The sequence below is a fragment of the Dermacentor silvarum genome, chromosome 2, assembly GCF_013339745.2.
Source record: "Dermacentor silvarum isolate Dsil-2018 chromosome 2, BIME_Dsil_1.4, whole genome shotgun sequence".
NCBI classification, from domain to species: Eukaryota; Metazoa; Arthropoda; class Arachnida; order Ixodida; family Ixodidae; genus Dermacentor; species Dermacentor silvarum.
The window spans coordinates 103,591,560-103,612,417 of NC_051155.1; the positions used below are offsets into that span (position 1 = coordinate 103,591,560).

Below are 20,858 nucleotides of genomic sequence, written 5' to 3' on the forward strand. Positions count from 1 at the left end.
GAGCAAACTTCGTCCCTTTACTGTAGGATCATAGCCGCTTTTAGGGTGAGAAACCACCCACGCTTACATCTAACGACCGTGGTACGAGAAAGCGGTTTGCTAAACACGAACCGCGCTGACCACAAGATGACTCGCGAACTGTGCAGGACCACAAATTTAGAGTCGCTACTCCTACAATCCCTTACCGGCAATAGGCGCAGAGCTTTCTGTGGCTAATGCACCATAATACAATGAATGAATACAGCGTAATCCTTGAGCAGTTTCCGCGAGAGAGCAAGATGTATGACGCACTGCGCTGGCCCGCACAATTGGAGTCGCTCCTCAGAGGTTTTATTAGCGGCAATAGGCATAGAGATTTATTCGCTTAAAACACCGCAAACGCACGAATGGATATAAGGAAACACTTGGCGGGTTTCTGCATACTGTTAATATCTATGTGCAGTCGGCGCTTGATCACTGTTTATACCCAGAGCAATAGCATGTACCACGGTGTGGTCCATCGCAGTAGCCTTGAGAGTATCCTTGGCCTTTACAGTGGCTGTTGCATATCGTCCCGAACAACCAACAGCCATAGGCATATCCTGCAAGTGATATCAGGTTATCAAAACCAACATATACATCATTCGCTATAGACAAACATTTTAAATTGAGTTTACGTGATTAGTATGGGACCACCACTTAGAGCACTGCACGGGCCGATTTTTTCAGCCCGGCCCGGGCCCGTTTTTACGTTGGGCTGCCTGCCCGAGCCCGACCAAAACTTCTATGGTGAGACCCGGGCCCGGCCCGGGCCCGGAAATAATCTACGTTACCCGCCCGGACTGGCCCACCACCACCTTTCCTTAGGCCCGAGCCCGGATCGAAACCGGCCCGAACCCGGCCCGAAACCGAAAAAGACATGTTTTTCAGAGTCGAAACGCGCGAGGATAACTCAATGCACGTTACATGCACACCACCGGAACGTCCGAGCCCGTCCCGGGCCCGGGTCAAAAAGCACATGCCATGTCCGAGCCCGGGCCAAGCACGTGAAAAAACTGCCCTACCCGGCCCGGCCCATGGGCCGGGCCGGGCCGGGCTTCGGGTGAACCCGAGACCGTGCAGTGCTCTACCACCACTCTCATTCACTGTCCTCCAGCAGCTAAAATATTGAATATATCGATATATATTCTTTATACCTCGATATTTTTTAGTAGTGACATTTTTTTCCGTATTGAAATCAAACCAAAATGTGTTCTACCTTTTATTAAGTGTCCAGCCTCTCGTCGTTGTCTGTTTTATAAAACGCATCCCTTCAATCCTGTCATCAGTGCTTCCAACGTTCTCCTAGAACCACACGTTGCTCATGCGTTAATAAGTTAAAAGAGAAAGTTAATCATGAGGTAATAAAGGAACAGAGATAAGAAGAAAAAGAAGAAAATAAAAAAAGCAAAAAGCACGAGGTGGTCGTAGAAGAGATAAAGAGAAAGAAGACGCGAGAAAGTACAAAAATGGCCGAACGAAAAGAACTTAATATATGAAAGAAGAAGAGGCGGAAAAATTTTGGAGGACGCTTAAGCTTCGCCTTCAAGAGTGGAACGCGATAACATTCAAAGATTCCTGACTGCTTCTCACGCTTCCCAGCAACTGCAGAATATGTAACTGTAATGTTTACATGCAAATGCCGGCTGCGAACACTATGCATGAAGGCGAGCACCATCTGGATGGTGTTGCAAGGAACCGAGCGGGGTTCCTTGCAACACCACTAAGACAGACTTAAGCGGCAGCTGGAAAGGGGTTTGTGGGAATTGCCGCGTAACAGACTTATGTTTTCTCCTATAATCAAATTACAATCCGACACTATGATGTCTGTAGGTTGTAAGTCGTACTTTAAAAATTGAGTACACTAACTTCAATACAAAAATTCAGTTCAGTAATTCAGTACACTGAACGACAACTACTTAAGTTTTTGAAAGATTTTGGAGTAATACCAGTGCGCCGCCAAGCAAGATACTATTCGTCTGGAGGACGGTACAGTTGAATTCCACTCTTTGTACAGTGTAATCCTTCGCTACAGAGATGACAAACCAATGGCTCAGAGAATCCACTTGGGCTTCACCAGCCACCCGGTGGAAGAATACCTTAGTCCTGCCTTGAGGTGTTATAGCTGTCGGAGGTTTGGGCACTTGGCAAGAACTGTCGCGGATCACGCCGATGTGAAATCTGCTCCGAGAACCATGAGCACGCTGAATGCAAGTTGTGCACCTTATTCAATCAAGCAGTTCGGATTTTCCTCAATATGTAGCCTGCAAAGTATTTCTCGCTAAGATATGTGTAACAATCATACGCATATTTCTGCAAGCATCGAGACCTATTACGACCGATAATTTTGGCAAATGTTTTTGACATCACGCGATTAAATATTATCATATGTGGGGACTTTAACGCACACAACGTAACATAGGGGAGTAACGACTTTGATGCCTGCGGAAGTATCGTTCAATGCGCCGCGGAAATACACAATCTGTCAGTATTGAATGATAGATCTGTGACATTTATGCATGGATATCGATATCTCGGTTGCATAGACGTAACACTGTGCTCTAATGATCTTGTTACCCATGCTCAGTGGACAACAGACGCAGAAAGACGTGGAAGTGATCACTTCCCGATTATTATATCACATCAAAGATTAAAAAGTAGTGCGAAACTGAGATACGTGGACATAACCGACTAGCAGCTCTTTCGTCAACAATTGTCAAGTGGAGTGGATTGTGAAACTGACGTAGAGAAACTCGCATCAGTGATACAAGAAACAATGAAAATGTGTACGAAACAAGTGCGCATTCCTGCTGAGTACATATCAGTTGATGGAGAATATGACCGTTTGAGAGCTGTAAGAAGAAGACCAGAAACAGCGTACTACCACAGCGTAAATACAGAAGCGTATAGAAATTCGCAGCAAGTCCACTCATTCATGTGGAGACGGCTAAAAAAAATTAGGGGAAAAAGATGGCGTGCATTTTGCGATACGTTGTGTCCCCTGATGCCAGTTTCTCGAGTATGGATGACCATTCGTGCCCTAAGCGGCCCTGTTGTTCCACCACAACCATCTCGTGCTCTCGCCATAGCCAATCATACTTCAGAATTAGTGACTGCTGAGGAATTCTGCAAGGTTATAACTAGGACAACCGTTTCTATTACTTGTGATGAGTTTGAATATTCAGTTGAAATGGCAAAATAAAAAAAAAGTTCTTGCATGTTTTCAGCCGCAGCATGTTCAATTAGGCTAGGAATTTTCTATGAGTGAGCTAAAATGTGCACTTGCGTCTTGTAAGGCAGACTGCTGCAGGTCCAGATTCAATTACATGCATTAAAGAGAAGCACTTCCCGTTCACCTGACAGGATTTAGAAGGCGGCGATGCACCATGGATGCAATTTTGGATAACGTCAACTATTTTAAACATGAGGGAGCCAGGGGAACGTCCCAATAGCGTGTTTTTTAGACATTAAGTGATCCTTCGACACAGTCAGCCATGCTCATGTGGTCTGCTAGAACTGGGAGTCTCTTGAAGGGCACTAAGGTGGATATCCAGCTTTCTGAATGGCAGATCAGGATTTATTCAAACAAGCGAAGGAAAAAGTTCCTCTCATAATGTTATTCAATGAGATCCACAAGGCAGGGTTTTGAGACCTTTTTTTTAAATTTTGTGATGGCGGCTTTACGACGGAGACCTCCACCTGCACTACACTACTCTATATACGCGGATGATGTTTGCATTTGGGCCTCTGGTTCACGTGCCAGCCTTGTTCAATCAACTTTGCAGGAAGGCCTAAACATTGTGGACAAATTCTTAAAGAAAAGAGGAATGGAGTTTTCTTACAGCAAGACGGCTGTGCTACCCTTTACCAGAGGATATGTAAAACACTTTCAGCTGTGCCTTGAGGGACAACGGTTAGACACAGTAAAACAACACAACTTTCTGGAGATTATACCAGACAGACAACTTTCTTGAAATTATCGCATTAAAGCACTCGAAGAACAAATAAACTCAACAATAAAGGGTGTTCGCCGCATAGCAGGCACGACATGGGAAGGGTCGGTTTCATCACTAATGGAAGTACATAATGCACTTATAAAGCAAAATATGTCTTATTCTTCACCTGTTCTGCATGGAATCTCCTGTTCATCTCAAGAGCGACTTCAACGATTAATAGCTAGGAGCCTTACAGTATGCTTAGGTGTTCCTCGAGCAACCTCAAGTTCCTTAATAATTGCAGAGGCACGTCATCCTCCATTCCCTATTATGAGGACGGTGGAAACCTGTCGACACTACTTTCGCGTTTCAGTGCCGCACAAAAGACACTAACAATTACACTTATTGAGAGACAGGGCGAACATCAATACTGTGATTCAGGTGCAAAAAAAAAAAAAAAACTACCACATCACAAATTTTGGATCTCAGATATTTCCTACCCTCCATGGCGACTTGTCGCCCCAAAAATTGAACTTGCGGTTGACGGAAATATTCGCAAACGAGACATGTTTATGCTAACAGCCCAACTAGCGTTATACCAAATACGTCGGTATGAAGAGCGCTTCCACGCTCTTCATACCGACGCTAGACACACATCTGGCCGCTAGGGGCATCGACGACTACGCCTGACGGAACCGGCGCGGGATACATAAGCCAGCCCGCAGCAGACCTGCATCCAGAGCGGCCACGCAACCTTAACTGGAAACAGTGCTGAACAGGATGCGGATGTCCCATGTGCCACTCTCGATGAGGTTAAAAGGGCTATGCAAGAGTTGTCCCGGGGAAAAGCGGTGGAAGAAGACGGAATAGCGGTCGATTTTGTCTAACATGGAGGGGATGTTATACTTTAAAAGCGAGTGACCCATTATTCGCATTGATTCAAGATTTAAAGGGTACCAATGAGTTGGAAGATTGCCAACATACTGATCCATCGAAAGCGAGACGTTAAAGAATTATATAGTAGGCCAATTAGTCTGCTTTTATTATTCTACAAAACATTTAGCAACGTAATTTCGAATCTAATCAGGGCAATACTTGGCTTGGCTTGAAGGAGGCGCATCTTATAATAGATCATATCCGTGTAATCAATCTAGAACTGAGAAATCTATTGACCTTAAACAATTCCTCTGTGTGGAATTTATAGATTACTATAAGAGCTTTAGATTCAGTAATGATACCAGCAGTAATAAAACCATTGCGTATAATTATTGAGTTCAGGAACTATACGTGAATTTCTTTAAAAAACTTCAGTTGTGATTTAGCGTTAAATGCGAGAGAAATGCATTAGCATTGCGTTGGACCTCTCTGAGGGACCGGATTGATGATTTAAATCGCGTTCACCACATTGCCAAACGTTGTTCAGAAGCTCACTCCACGCACATCCTGCTACTTCGAGGAGCGAAGTGCAACTGACGCTGGTCTGGAACAGACCACCGTCATTCCCACTACATATATGTGTGACGCGAGAAGGAGGTTGTGGACGGAGACAAACATGGCCGCCCGAGCACTGGTTTAATCTTCGTCTTCCTTGCCTTCCATCTACTGTCCATGTGTACACCGTTACACGATAAATGAAACCGAAAAATCACCGCCCCTTCCACTCCGTGAAGATGGTCGAACAGCGAAGCTGTAGATGGGACTTGCGGGGGATGGGACGCGTCGGCGCTCACTGGCGACGGCGTTCCTAGCGCGTTCCTCAGGCTTTCTACGACATTCCTAGACAAGGGTACTTGACCAAAGCTCCGCATATAGCACCAACGCTAACGCGAACTCTTGTCACACCCCACTCCTTCGTTGACCTACTTTTTCCAGCACCGCCATTGGTTGGCGCGCCTCACGCTCTCCCCCTCCCACGCGAGTATTCGACGACGCGACTTAAGTCAACCCCCATCACCGTTCTCTTTTTCATCTGCACCCTCTCACAGCATTCTCACACGGTTGAGCTCTTCTTTTCCCTGCTCTCCCGCTAGGTCACGTCGGCTTTATCGAACCGACGACGGCACAGGGTCCGCAGAAACAGCTTCGGTGTAACATGCGCACTTAGTCCATATTCCCAAGATAGTTATTCAACCTCATCGACTTCATAGAAAAGTGTATCTGTCCGGTGACCTCTAGCATGGCTCTGGTGGGCGAGTCTGACTGCTGTACTCCGGACGACTTCTACATGCGCCATAGCACGTGTCAGTGGCGCACCGACGGGGGGGGGGGGGGATTCGGGGGTTGTAACCCCCCCCCCCCTTGAGGCCGAGTTACCCCCCCCCCCTTTTTTTTGTTTAACCCTTCTTTCCTTGCTCCTTTGAGTGCTGCAACTAAGATGTAAGACGCGCAATCGTCTGCACACTCGCAAACTTGCGCAAAAATCGGATTTTTTGACAATTTCCCGTGAAGAAATTGAAATTAGTGCTGTTTAGATGGTATTGGCAAACTGTCAACCCCCCCCCCCCCCCCCTCTCTGGCACAGATCCTGGGTGCGTTACTGGCACGTGATCATATATGGAATTACATGTTGAGTTCTTGATGGGCTGAGTAATATTCGATGCCTTGAAGTACAGGGTACAGGTACAATTTTTCTTCAACTGCGAGGCTTTTCTTTCGAGGACCCCGTACGGGTTTCCTTTGTAGCAATTGCTACGATTGGGTGGATGTCTAATTTTCCCTTTAATGACTTCTCTTCACCTTGCGGCTTTCCGCTGAACTGCTACGTCAAGTACAGGGTGTTTCATCAGGGTGTTTCATTTTAGCTGCACCAAATTAAAAAAATTGCCCGTGGCAGATAGCTCAATTCTAATCCTTGATCTAAACTTCTTGATGAGGCGGCCATTACTTCCACGAGAAATCAAAACGCCTACTTGAATATTTGACATAATTATGCTAATGAACTTTTTAATGAATTACATTACAGCACATATTTCAATCTACGAATTATAGCCGGTGAGTTCGCTAGGCGTATCCACTTAGAACGAATTCTCAGGCCTTAACCAGTTTCGAGATATTAATTTTCAATGTGTACGATGAAATGCATTGCCGTTATGCATAATGCATAAAGAACGATGCAAAGTGGAAAGATGATAGGGTAAAGAAAAAATCACCAGCCCTTCCCCTGTCGAGAAAAGGGGGGTAAGCGAAGCTTGTGGCAAGACGACACTGTCGCAGGCATACCTAGTGTACGAGACGCGAGTTTTAGACAGGTTTTCGATTGGGTTTTAGCGTGACACCGCTACCGACGTGAGAGCGGCCCCTTACGTGCTGACGTGCGTTCCGAGGGACCGTAATAAAGTTTTATCATACCATACCATACCATACCACCACCGCTGACGACACTTGTGAGGCAATACAAGCTTCGCTTGAAAATCAAACTGTACGAAAAAACAGCTAACCACAAAATGGACACGGCCACGGTATTTTTCACTTTGTGTCCTTTTACTTTAAAATTTCTTTTTTCCTACGCTTCCCTTGGTTTAATCGTTTGTTGACTTCACATGTTCACCCACTGTGTTGGGCTGCTACGCATGAGGTCGCGGGATGTTGGCCAAATGTGAAGACACCTGTGTACTTAGATTTAGGTTCACGTAAAAGAACTCGCGGTGGTCCAAATTATTCCGGACTACGTCGTGCCTCATAATTAAATCGTGGTGTTGGCATGTACGACCACATAATTTAATTTATTTTAACTTCACATGTTCACGACTAACAGAAATCGCACACCCCGGTTCCTCGTTTTGTTCATTGCATAGCGTGGGTCTCAACTCCAGTAGGTTTGATGCCTTCAGGGTGCATTATCATCATCATCATCATCATCAGCCTATATTTTATGTCCACTGCAGGACGAAGGCCTCTTCCTGCGGTCTTCAATTACCCCTGTCTTGCGCTAGCGTATTCCAATTTGCGCCTGCAAATTTACTAACTTCATTACCCCATCTGGTTTTCTGCCGACCTCGACTGCGCTGAAGGACCGCACAAAGAGCAATGGAACGAAAAATCTTAAGAGGCTGATTCCACGAGAGATCAACACGGGTCCAAAAATTCATATTTTAGATTTCATTCAATATTTTATATTCTGTGCGCATATCACTCGGCAGTACGAAAGTGAACTTGCCGTCTTTGACAAATGGATATACTTTAGGAGAAAAAAAAATATCGAAATTCTTCAGGTTGCAGGCGCAATTTTCATGCACCGGGCATTCTCGCAAATTCACAACAATGTCAAATACAAAATATTACGGCTACAAAGAATGTATTTTCTTGTGTAAAACGTATACGTGAAGAAGATGTCAGCAAGTGTTGTTTGAGGCTTCTGTGCAAAACGGAAGTGTTTTAGAAAAAATTCTTAATTTGCTACACTTTTGGAAATTTCCTATATATACGAATTCTTATCTACTAAACTAATGCATGTAGCCTTTTGAAATTTGGTGGGATATGAGACCTTAACCTGTTTAACGATTGTGCTGAATATTGTTGTTGTAGCACAAATTTCCATTTTTACAGTCTGCCTCAAATGTGAAGTTTTGACGAAAATAAACACTATTTAAAAACCAAATAAAAAAACCATCGTTAATTCTTCTCAAAATTTCGTAAACAGCTGTCCACAGACACTGAAACAAGAACATTAAAAATATCTTGCATTATTTTATTTTTCTTGACAATATATGTGGTAGAAATGAGAGCTGCGCCGGGATGCAGCAAGGCGCTAAGAAATAGGGACATCGGGGTAAAAAGAAAGTCCATTAGCCTCTGACTTGCCTAAACTTGGCCATGATTGTGACACAAGGGCAATTTTGCCCTTATGGTTAATACTTATGCATAAATTACCGTTTAGTACAATACTCACTTCTCTTGAATGTGAGTAAAGATACGTCAACAGAGCAACCTTTACATGGCTCATTTTATTTAACAAGTGTGCGTAGCTTGCAGCGCAGATAACTGCAGATTTAACGGGGAACTACCTGTGCATGTACACAAGTAGCAAAATTTACGGCAGGTAAAAGTCGCTAAATATGTCGTACTCGCCATGGCTCCGTCGGCAAGGTCATTATACAGTATAACCTAAGATACGGTGGTGGTGGTGGTGGTTGGGGGGGGGGGGGGGGGCGATGGTGTTGGTTAGGGCTGATTTAGCTGGCAGATAGTGCCAGCGGTTGCTCTCTTCTACCGCCTCTTTAAAAAGGGGGTTGAACAGGCGGTAAAAGAGTCGTGACACTTCCTCTCTCAGAAACTTATGTGTTTTGGAAAACATTACCTGTTCCGCGCACTCTTAAGGAAATTGTCTTCTGTGCTAAGCCTCAAGTAGAGCGTTTCTGTTTTTATTGAAGTATTCGCAGGCACAGATGAACTGTTCCGCGTTAACAGGGAGGGGGGGGGGGTGTTCGCGGAACTAGTTCTTACTCTATGAAACAGTGTATAGCTTCTGCGTGGCGGATTCCTTAAACCACTCCTGGATGGTGAGGTGATATTCAAAGTGCTCAGAAGTCCTTATATAAGGTGTGATTCATTGGCACTCTTAATTTAATTTGCTGCATCATTGCCTGCAAGTCCAACATGTGGCGGTATCCACTGAAACTTGAGAATGAAATGCCTATTACTGAGCTCCTTAGCTAACACCGATGACTGTCGGCCGAACTTGCTGCCATACAATGCACGTGATAGTTGTTGGAGCACCGCTGGCAAATCCGAAAGGATGATAGCGTGCTGAGAACGCGTCCTCAGTTTACGAAGCGCTACAGTAATGGTGGCTCTTTCCACATTTTCAATAAGACCAACTGAACCAGAGGGCCAGATCATGCAGATTTAATGAAGCGAATCTAACAAAGCATGCTCTTAAGAGGAAGCTTTAGCTCGGGCCCAACTCCGATGCCGTCTATTCAAATACATGTAAAACGCAGAAACGATTTTCTGAGATAACCACGGGGCCGATTTTACTTAAATTTGTTGCACATGAGAGAGAAAGGTATATTCTAGTGACTGTCGGACGCGAAATGTCGATTTCTGGCCTGCATTATTTAACTAGAATTTTCAAGCATTGGTAAGTTTGAAAAAAAAAATAGAAGCACGAAGTTTACAAATTCGTAGCTCTGCACCTATATAAAAGATATCGCAGACCTGTGAACGGCATCTATTAGAGCATTCAAAGCAGACAAAATTGATATGCCAATTTATTTCTTACGTGAATTTGTTACATTGTTTACAAGGATTTTGCACAAGTTCTACACACAAAATAGTAGTCTATTTTAAAGCCATGTAGAATATAGCAATTTTGTACACTTTAGATTTACTTCTTCTTTTTTAAAGCCATGTAGAATATAGCAATTTTTTACACTTTAGATTTACTATTCGGTGCAATTTACAAGATTGTGATATCATGTTTCATTGCTGAGTTAGAGTTGTAAATTTGATAGTTTTGTTTTCTGAAGCTCTGCTATTTTGTCAATTTTATTAAACAGTTGACGACTTAAATTAAAAAATCGCAACCAACAGCCACTACAGTTTCACTTTTCTTTTAACTGCAACAAACGTAATCAAATGTGGTGCAGTGGTTGCCGAGAAAAACGAATTCTCGTTTTACATGTATTTAGATCGGAGCACCCAAGCTAAAGCTTCCTCTTAGGGCGGCGGCCACACCGCCAGCAACGTTCAACGTATTTCGCTTTACCACCTGTTTGCCACCGCCTCCCACGAACCCACTCCCCATTCTACTACACTCTACCAACTCGTTCAAAAGAGACGATATTTAGAAGAGCATCATCTGAAAGCACTAACAAAATATGGGCGCGAATGATGGCCCAGTAGCACAATTTACGTCAAAAAGTAAGGCATTCGAGAACTGCGTGCTTGTAATCATAATACTAGTTTACCAAAACTACTCTTTTGTCACAATCATGGCCAAGTTTAGGCAAGTCAGAGGCTAATGGACGTTCTTTTTACCCCGATGTCCCTATTTCTTAGCAGCTTGCTGCATCCCGGCGCAGCTCTCATTTCTACCACATATATTGTCATGAAAAACAAAATAATGCAAGATATTTTTAATGTTCTTGTTTCAGTGTCTGTGGACAGCTGTTTACGAAACTTTGAGAAAAATTAACGATGATTTTTTTTATTTTGATTTTTAAATAGTGTTTATTTTCGTCAAAACTTCACATTTGAGGCAAACTGTAAAATGGAAATTTGTGCTACAACAATATTCAGCACAATCGTTAAACAGGTTAAGGTCTCATCGCCCACCAAATTTCAAAAGGCTACATGCATTAGTTTAGTAGATAAGAATTCGTATATATAGGAAATTTCCAAAAGTGTAGCAAATTAAGAATTTTTTCTAAAACACTTCCGTTTTGCACAGAAGCCTCAAACAACACTTACTGACTCTTCTTTATGTATACGTTTTACACAAGAAAATGCATTCTTTGTAGCCGTAATATTTTGTATTTGACATTGTTGTGAATTTGCGAGAATGCCCGGTGCATGAAAATTGCGCCTGCAACCTGAAGAATTTCGATATTTTTTTTTCTCCTAAAGTATATCCATTTGTCAAAGACGGCAAGTTCACTTTCGTACTGCCGAGTGATATGCGCACAGAATATAAAATATTGAATGAAATCTAAAATATGAATTTTTGGACCCGTGTTGATCTCTCGTGGAATCACCCAGGACTAACGTTAAGAGACAGGAAGAGTGCGGTGTGGATCAGAGAACAAACGGGGATAGCCGATATTCTAGTTGACATTAAGCGGAAGAAATGGAGCTGGGCAGGCCATATAATGCGTAGGATGGATAACCGATGGACCGTTAGGGTTACAGAATGGATACCAAGAGAGGGGAAGCGCAGTCGAGATCAGGGCGCATATGAGGGCATAATGTTCAGCGTCCAGCTACTAAATGTTTACGTACTACGTGACGCTAGCGGTCGAAACCATGCGCCGCATCCGCCGTCGTGGCCATGAGTGGCGGATGAATAACACTCCCAGGATCATGTCTTGTACTCATATATAAAAGCCGAAGGACGTGTACGTGACAATATCCGTGAAACTAGTTCTATTGGTGGAGCCCCGCAGGCGTGATGAAGAGGATGTGGGTTCAGCTCCCACCGGTGGCAAGTTGTCTTTTCATCCGCTTTCACTGACCTTTACTTTATCCTTTCCACACTCCAACAACAAATAATTTACCCTATGTTTTCCTTGGTATCTTTATCTGATGGCCTTCGTAAGGTTGTGACTAACGAAAATTAAGTCCCCCATAAATACTCATATATATATATATATATATATATATATATATATCGAGCGAACCCCACAAGGGCGGTGCGGTGCATTAGTGGGGAAAGAGGACGACGCAGAAGAAAGGCAGTGATCGGGTCACCATGTTTATGTCCGTCCGCAACCTCCTGCCCGCGGCATGCACACAGACACACACCAGACATATATATATATATATATATATATATATATATATATATATATATATATATTGTGAGCGCTAACTGTGCAGGTCATCATCGTCTTCATGTGTATATACCCATCCTCATAATCATCATCATTTTGTCGGGTTGGTGTTCGGGGGGGGGGGGGGGGTAGATTTTACTTGCTCCCGAAGATTCACAAACAAGGTAACCCAGGCCGCCCGATTATTTTCGGCGCAAACACTACAACTGAGAACTTGTCACGCTACGTAGACTCTCTTATCAACCAGATTCCCGGAACATTTCCCTCATTTGTAAAGGATACGAACCATGTTTCTTCAAGGTATATCTTAACATTCCGCATAACGCAATCCTTGTAACTCTCAACGTCACCTCTCTTTATACTAACATACCGCATGCCGATGGAATTGCAGCAGTCCTTAAGACTTATGAAGATTCTCGTTTCGAGAAACCTGTTGATAAAGAAACCCTGGGATCGCTGTTAAAGCTAATTCTTGAGTTCAATAATTTTGAATTTAATAGTTGTCATTCTGTTAAGATCAGTGGTACGTCAATGGGAACTCGAATAGGCCCAAATTACGCTAATATCATCATGGGTGTTCTGGAAAATGATTTCCTGTCCAAGATCCTTTCTTTTATAAGCGTTTTATTCACGATATCTGCTTGATTTGGACACATGGGGAAGCTGGCTTGTTAAAGTTCATAGAAGGGTTTGACCACTTTCACCCTTGAATCAAATTTTCGCACAATTACTCGTCATCTTCAGTCAATTTTCTGGACGTCACAGTTACGCTATCACAAGGTAAACTGCTAGCAAAACTTTGTCGCAAACCTGCTGATAGAAACCAGCTTCTACAATTCCAGAGCAGCCATGTACGACATAGCAAAACCTCTACAGTCAGGCTCACCGTTTCAAGGGGTTGTGTTCCGATCGCAAAGATTTTATTTCTAATTGCGAACAACTTAAAATGCTCTCGTTAAACGGCAGTATCCATCAAACTTAATTGACGACGCCATATGCCGAGCCGACCAATTAAGTAGAGCCGATGTTCTTAGCAGTAATCGATTACCCGAAAGACGTACCAATACCAATCTTGTGCTAACATTCTCGGCACCAGCGCAAAAGTATCTTCTATATTGAAACGCCACCACAATGTACTTGCCCAAAGCGAACATCTTTCCGATATATTTCCTGAACCGCCTCACGTCGTCTACCGACGGGGTAAGAACTAGAGCACTGCGTGGGCTCGGGCTTACCCGAAAGCCCGGGCCCGGCCCGGGCCGGGTAGAGCATTTTTTCACGGGCTTGGTCTGGGCTCGGGCCGGGCTCGGGCACGGCGTCTGCTTTTTGACGCGGGCCCGGGCCGGGCTCGGGCTTTCTGCGAGTTATTCTTGGGCTTCTCAACTCTGAAAAACATGTATTTTTCGGTCTCAGGCCGAGTTCGGGCCGGTTTCGAGCCGGGCTCGGGCCGGGCTCGGGCTTAAGGTAAAGGGGTGGCGGGCCGGGCCGGGCGGGTAAAGTAGATTATTTCCGGGCCCGGGCCGGGCCCGGGTCTCGCCATAAAAGCTTTGATCGGGCTCGGGCGGGCCACCCAATGTAAAAACGGGCCCGGGCCGGGCCCGGGCCGCAAAAGTCGGCCCGTGCAGTGCTCTAGTAAGAACCTTCGCGATATGTTAACATCCTCAAAATTAAATGAGCACAAGAAAACATCTCGCTACGCCCCATGCAACAAAGCACGTTGCAAGGTGTGTGTGTTTATGCAAACCACCCAGAAAGCGATTAGCACGTTTTCAGATTTTCCCCCCAAAATTGCGGATCCTTTGATTGCGATACCTCCATTGCTATTTACATGCTTAAGTGCACCGTTTGCAGAAACCAATATCTGCACCGTTTGCAGATATTGGCCAAACAGAAACCTCGTTCCGAATACACTTTAATAACAACAGATCACATGCTAACACGCTTCCTAACCTACCATTATCACGATATATTCGTTTACCAGGGCATTCTTTCGAAAAACTCAGAGCCACTATACTTGAATCAGGCTTTCATTCCCATCACGATCGCGAAGTCTGCGCGTCTTACCTGATCTATAAATTTAACACCGTGTCATCTGGCATTAACGAAAGCACAGACACACTAACTAGCGTTCCTACTAAGCATCCTTGACTTCAGCCGTGACTCCCGATGTCTGCCATTAAACGCAGCTTTCCTAAAAAAACTACTTTTTTTCCCCTCATCATCGTCATTCAGCCTGCTCAACTATGGCGGTTACTGAGCAGTGCATATCACCTGCATTGTACTGCCGCATGGCGCTTTATTATCCCCACAGGTTGTTGGTTGGTAAACTAACGATTTATTTCTTTACTGTATGCCACGTGTGAGCCACGTTTCCATGCTTGTTATTGATATCGAGTGGCTTCCGTTGCAATGATCTCTGTGCTGTGTGCCCCGTGGGCTGTGCCACCCCTGCTTATATTACATGATTAGTTACGGCCGGAACATGTCTGCATATAATGGAGTTGCGAAGTGTATCTCTACTTTTATTTGTCACGTTTGATTTGACGATGCTGTCGCGAGTACTTTTTTTGTCACGTGCGATTTGACGATGCTGTCGCGAGTATACTGAAAGAATGTCAAATCAGTTACCGTATGGTCAGCTTCGTCGTTGCGATCGTTATTTTTACGTTGTATTGTCATTATCATTAGTGGGCACAACACTATCTTATGTACAAGCGTGTATATAAGGAAACGCGATGGCATGTAGTTGTTGCTTTGACGAAGGCTGGTCCACCAGCCGAAACGTTGCAAAATATACTGTGCTAATATAACGAACGTCGTCCTCTTTTTTTCGTCATTATACTACCGGGGCCAGAGTGATTTCCTTATGTACAATATATATATAGATATATATATGTGTGTGTGTGTGTGTGTGTGTGTGTGTGTGTGTGTGTGTGTGTGTGTGTGTGTGTGTGTGTGTGTGTGTGTGTGTGTGTGTGTGTGTGTGTGTGTGTGTGTGTGTGTGTGTGTGTAAGATCAGCGTTCCTGGTAACTGCGGTTACATCTAGCGTACTGCGCAGCCTCACACGTTACTGTTTTAATTCTCTTCACACTCCTTCTTTACAAACTAGTAACGCACTGGTGCAGCATAGCCCTCTATCCGAAGTGTAAAAAAGAGCTGTCACGAAACTGTAAACCATCCTTGATAAAGACCTGTCCCTGGCCAAAACGTCGAAACAAATTTCTTGTTTCATCAGTGGCCTTTCTCAAATGTATGTATATATATATATATATATATGTCATAAGAAGTCAACAAACATTTACACCAAGGACAACATAGGGGAAATTACTTGTACTTACTGATTGAAATAATGAAATGATAAATGAATTACTACAAGCGGATAAAAAAAGGCGAAAGTTTGCAGTAAGCCGCGCAAAGCTCAAGACACAGCGAAGCTGGCCGATTGATTGCGTCTCTTGGTTGTAGCTAGGTTGAACTTGGCTATGTCGAAGTTTAAACTTGGTTGTGGTTCAACCTATACTCGTGTAGATAGGTTGAACGTGGTAGTAGCTAGGTTCCGCCTTGGCTGCGCCTGAGTTGAGCTTGGTTATGGTAGGAGCCCTGCAAGCGTGGGTGTATAGCGTAGTGGGTATGACGCATGCCTTCGGACCGTCAGTACCCGGGTTGAAATCCCGCCTCCCCCAGGAAGTTTAAAATTTTTTCTCTCTCATTTTCTTTCTCTGTTTCTTCCTTTCTCTTTCTTTCTGTCTCCTTCTTTTTCTTTCTTTCTCCCTCTCTCTCGCTCTCATTTTCTCTCTCTCTCCCAAAGGAAGTTGTGTTGCAATCGCCAGTACAATTAACCATATGGTTCCCATAAATGCACGTTCTGCAAGCGTTGGGAAGCATTCTTTTTTCTGGGATATCTTATAACGTACTCTCAAGAAATACCTACCTGTGGACTCTTTCGGTATACGATTTTTAACAGTTAAAAATGAGGATGGCATTCCCATTGACCTCATTATGCTCTTGGGCCTCCACAGCCTTTGGCGATCAAGGATGGCAGTTCGGAACGCTGACATTGACGCGAAGTCGATAAGGCTATATTTCAAGGAAACCGTCAATAGAATTAGAGCTGTGTACCAGTTTCAAACCCCACGACCTGAATGGCTCCCAAGAGTTGAAACATTGTTAAATATGCCCGAATATTAACGGGATCGCGCAAAGCCAGTTACGAGAGACTCCTTCCTGGAATGTATCTTTTCGTGTAATTGTGCCGTTCAGTGTGGCAATAAAGAAAAGAAAAGAAAAAAAAGGGTGTATAGCGCACTGGTAAAACTAATATATATATATATATATATATATATATATATATATAACATGAAAATTTAAATAAAACATAATAAAGAAGTGTATAGCACAGTGGTTATGACGCTCGCCTTCGGACCGAATCCTGCCTCGCCAAGAACGTTTATTATGTTTTATTTATTTGCTTCTCTTTGGCAACGAGCGCAGACGCGCCAGGATGACGTCAGGGTGCATGCGCAGTAGCGCGCAGATGGCGAGAGCTCGGCGGAGCCGTGTCTGTATGGCGTCGCCTGGTTGCCATGGCTACGGTGCGGCAGTTTCTTCATACGAACCACAAAGTACGGCTGGCTTAAACAGCTTCGCTGTTAAAACAACTTGCCGCAGGTGGGGAGTGATCCCAGGTCATCGCATTACGCGTGCGATGCTCTTACCAATTCAGTTACCACGGCGGCGTTCTCTCATCCAGTTTCTGGGGTATTTATCTTTTACAACTAGAATTAACCCTGGAAGTGTTGAGCCAGCGCCGCCACTCACAAATCTTGTCGGCGGATGCCCAATATCCTTTCTGCCGCAGGTGTCATGAGTACGTGATCTTTTAGGGTGAAAGCAAATTGTCAATAAATCCACGCATGCTACCTGAAGGCGTCAATGTTGCCGTATTCGAGAACCATGCTATGTATGAACGAGAAGGGAACCGAGGGGCCCGATTTTTATTAATAATATCATAAGAAGCCAACAAACATTGACAACAATTACAACATAGGGGAAATTACTGCTACTTACTGATTGAATTAAAGAAATGATAAATTAATCGAAATGAAAGTGGATGAAATATATATATGACGCGAGCACGAGGTTGCGGACGGAGACAATTATGATCCCCCCAACACTAGTTTTTAGGGGCGAAGCTCCTTATAGCGGCACCCGTTCGTCCCCGTCGTAGTAGGTAGCCACGTCTAGTTTTATGAATTGCTCAATAGATGGCGTTGTGTGTCCGTATATGTATGTATACCCATATATACATATATATGTATACGCATTGTGACTTCGGGGGCAGCTTTCGGCGGTGAGGGGGAAGGAAAGCGTCGAGTTGTCTTTGTTGGGGATTCCAACATGCGTAAAGTAGAACCGGCGATAGCAGAGAGGGTAGGGGCAGACGAACGAGTCCAGGTTAGCGCGCTTCCCGGAAAGCCGATTAGAGAGGTGATAGCGAAGGCCAAGGAACGCATGTGGGACACAATGGAGGAGAGACACCTAGTGGTGATAATGGGCGGAGTGATTGACGTACTGAACGGACGAGGAGCAGGAATCACAAAGCAAATAGCCAAAGGGGTCACCGACCTGCGGAATGTTTCAAAAGAAGTACAAATCGCGGTGTGCACGGTGCCAGAGGTTGAAAGGCAGGGTTATAAAATTGAAAGGGCAGTTCTTGCAGTAAACAGGGAAATTTGGACTCTAGCTAAAGCAATGAATTTTACGGTCATTGACATCAACCGAGAAGTGCACCGAGCAGGCCGCGAAGGCGCTTTTGTGCGTGACGGGATACATTTTAGTAAAAGTGTAGCAATACCGGTCGGAAGTCAATTCGCGGCACGAGCTGTAGCTTTTTTAGGCGGGCCCCAGGCAATCAGGAAGCAGGATTGAGTATTGAACATAGCGAAACACCAGTAAAGGGCAGAATTAGGCGACCAGGAGTCAGGAAAAGACGCAGAAAGGATAAGAATAGAGAAGGTAAAATTTGCTACATTAACATGCAGGGTGGTCGTAAGCAGGAAAAATGGCTGGAAATTCAAACGCAACTGAATGATGAAGCGATTAGCGTGTACGCCTTGACCGAAACGCATCTACGAGATTTGGAGCAGCCGCCTGTTATTGACAACTTTGTATGGGAAGGGTGCAACAGAATGACCGGGTCAAGGAAAGGCGGAGGCGTAGGCGTACTAATTAGGCGAGGTCTGAAGTGGCGAAGGGTAAACGAGACATGTAAAGAGCATTTATGGATTAGTGGTACATGGCAAGGTAAAAAGACGTGGCTGGGAGTAGCTTACCTATGGACAGGTAGTGATAGCAGGGAAAAAAATAAGGAATTGGTCGATTGCATTAGAAGCGATATTAATGAGTTCAGTAACTCGGGCCAGGTGATATTAGTGGGAGATATGAATGCGCACATGGACGATTTAGACGGATATACTGATTACAACGGCTCTCTAGTGCTGAATTTGTGTGATGAACAGAACCTTATAGTAGTTAACAGGGAGAATAAGTGTCATGGACAGGTAACGTGGCAATGCGGAAACAGGCAGTCATGTATCGACTACGCCTTAGTCTCAGAAATGGTCTACGAACAACTGGAACAAATGATAATAGACGAAAATGGAAAAAATAGCCTGGGAAGCGATCATAGACGTTTAGCATTAACGTTTGGGAGAGATACCGGCGCAGAACATGAACCAATAGCCTCAGAGTTTTTAAAAATGAATGACGAGCAAATAACAGAGATCGCAAACAACATAGAGAAGAAAATTGAGGCTTTTCCTGCAGCAGTCTGGGAATATAAGGAACTGGTGGAGGTTATGCAGCATGAAATAAGGCGGACACGGCAATACAATTGTTGGATTGGAAAGAGGAAACCACGTAAGTGGTGGAACAAGGAAATTAAACAAGCTATAGAAGAGCGTAAAGAGGCATCTAGGGTTCATCGAGAAGCCAAAAAGTTGGGATTACAAGAAGAAGAGGTGCTCCTTAGATGGAATACATACAGAGAAAAGAAAAGGGTTGCGAGTGAGCTCGTGCAAGAGAAAATTAAATGCGCAAGTGAACGTTGGGTGCATAACATTCACAAAAGAGACAAAGGCGCCCCAAAAAGATTCTGGAACCATATAAAAGCACTCGGAGCTCCAACTAGAAACTCGCAAACGGCTATAAGGGATGAAGACGGTAACATCTATGAAGGCGATGATGCGCTGCGGTACATCACAGACGTTATCAGGCATAACTTCGGTACGAGAAAAAGTGTAGTTCAGACAACAGATCCAGCAACAACAGAGAGGCTTGAGAGATCAAAATTCAGCATAGAAAGCTTCTATTGGAAAAAGGCAGCAGAAAATGTCCCTAACAACACGGCAGCAGGACCCGATGAAATCCCAATACAGCTAATCAAAAACCTCGGTCCAAAAAGCAAGGCACTGCTGACTAATGCCATAGAGCAAGTGATTAGAACAAAGAATATTCCCGTTGGATGGCGTGAAAGCAAGATGAATCTCATCTACAAAGGCAAAGGAGATAAGGATAAGACGAGCTCGTACAGGCCAGTTACAGTAACGTCGGTGATATATAGAATGGCAATGCAAGCCATAAAATTAGAACTGTCGAAGTGGGTGGAGGAAAACGGTGTATTGGGGGAACTACAGAATGGGTTCAGGCCAGGCAGACGCTTAGAAGACAATATGTTTGTACTAACTCAGTGCATAGAGATTTCAGTAGCTCAGAAAAGACCTTTATGGGTAGCATTTCTAGATATTAAAGGAGCTTATGACAACGTAGACAGGGAATTGTTGTGGGATATTCTTCAATACGAAGGCATAGATGACGATTTCGTGGAGCTGCTGAGGGAGATATATCGAGACAACCAAGTACAAGTGGCATGGGAAGGCCGAAAAGGAAATGAAATGGTGGGAATTCACCAAGGATTGAAGCAAGGATGCCCTCTGTCACCATTGTTGTTCACGCTTTACGTCAAGGGCATAGAAAGACGACTGGAAAACAGCGAGTTAGGTTTTGATTTATCCTACATGCGTAATGGACAAATGGTGCAACAGAAGGTCCCTGGATTGATGTACGCAGACGACATTGTGCTACTAGCGGACAATAAAAAAGATTTACAGATACTTGCGAATATCTGTGGGAACGCAGCGACAAATCTAGGCCTTAAGTTTAGCACAGAGAATCAGGGATTATGATCTTTAATGAACACACGAGTAACTTCGTGGTGTCAATTCAACAGGAAGTAATACCCATAGTGAAGCAATATAAGTACCTCGGCGTACACATAACGAAGGAAAGAATTACTCAAGCAACCACCAAGATAATCTGAAAATAAAGGGGAAAGCGGGAAGCAGCATTAATGAAACA

At 44.1% G+C, this 20,858-nt stretch overlaps 1 long non-coding RNA gene across 1 annotated transcript in view; it reads right to left on the bottom strand.

Moving 5' to 3' along the window:
- Positions 1-252: 252 nt before the first annotated feature.
- The window catches only part of LOC119441660 (uncharacterized), a 37,519-nt gene continuing 16,913 nt past the window's right edge, over positions 253-20,858 (bottom strand). The window contains exon 4 of the long non-coding RNA XR_005189973.2: positions 253-581. This is a non-coding gene — a long non-coding RNA (uncharacterized LOC119441660). The remainder of the gene's footprint in view (positions 582-20,858) is intronic.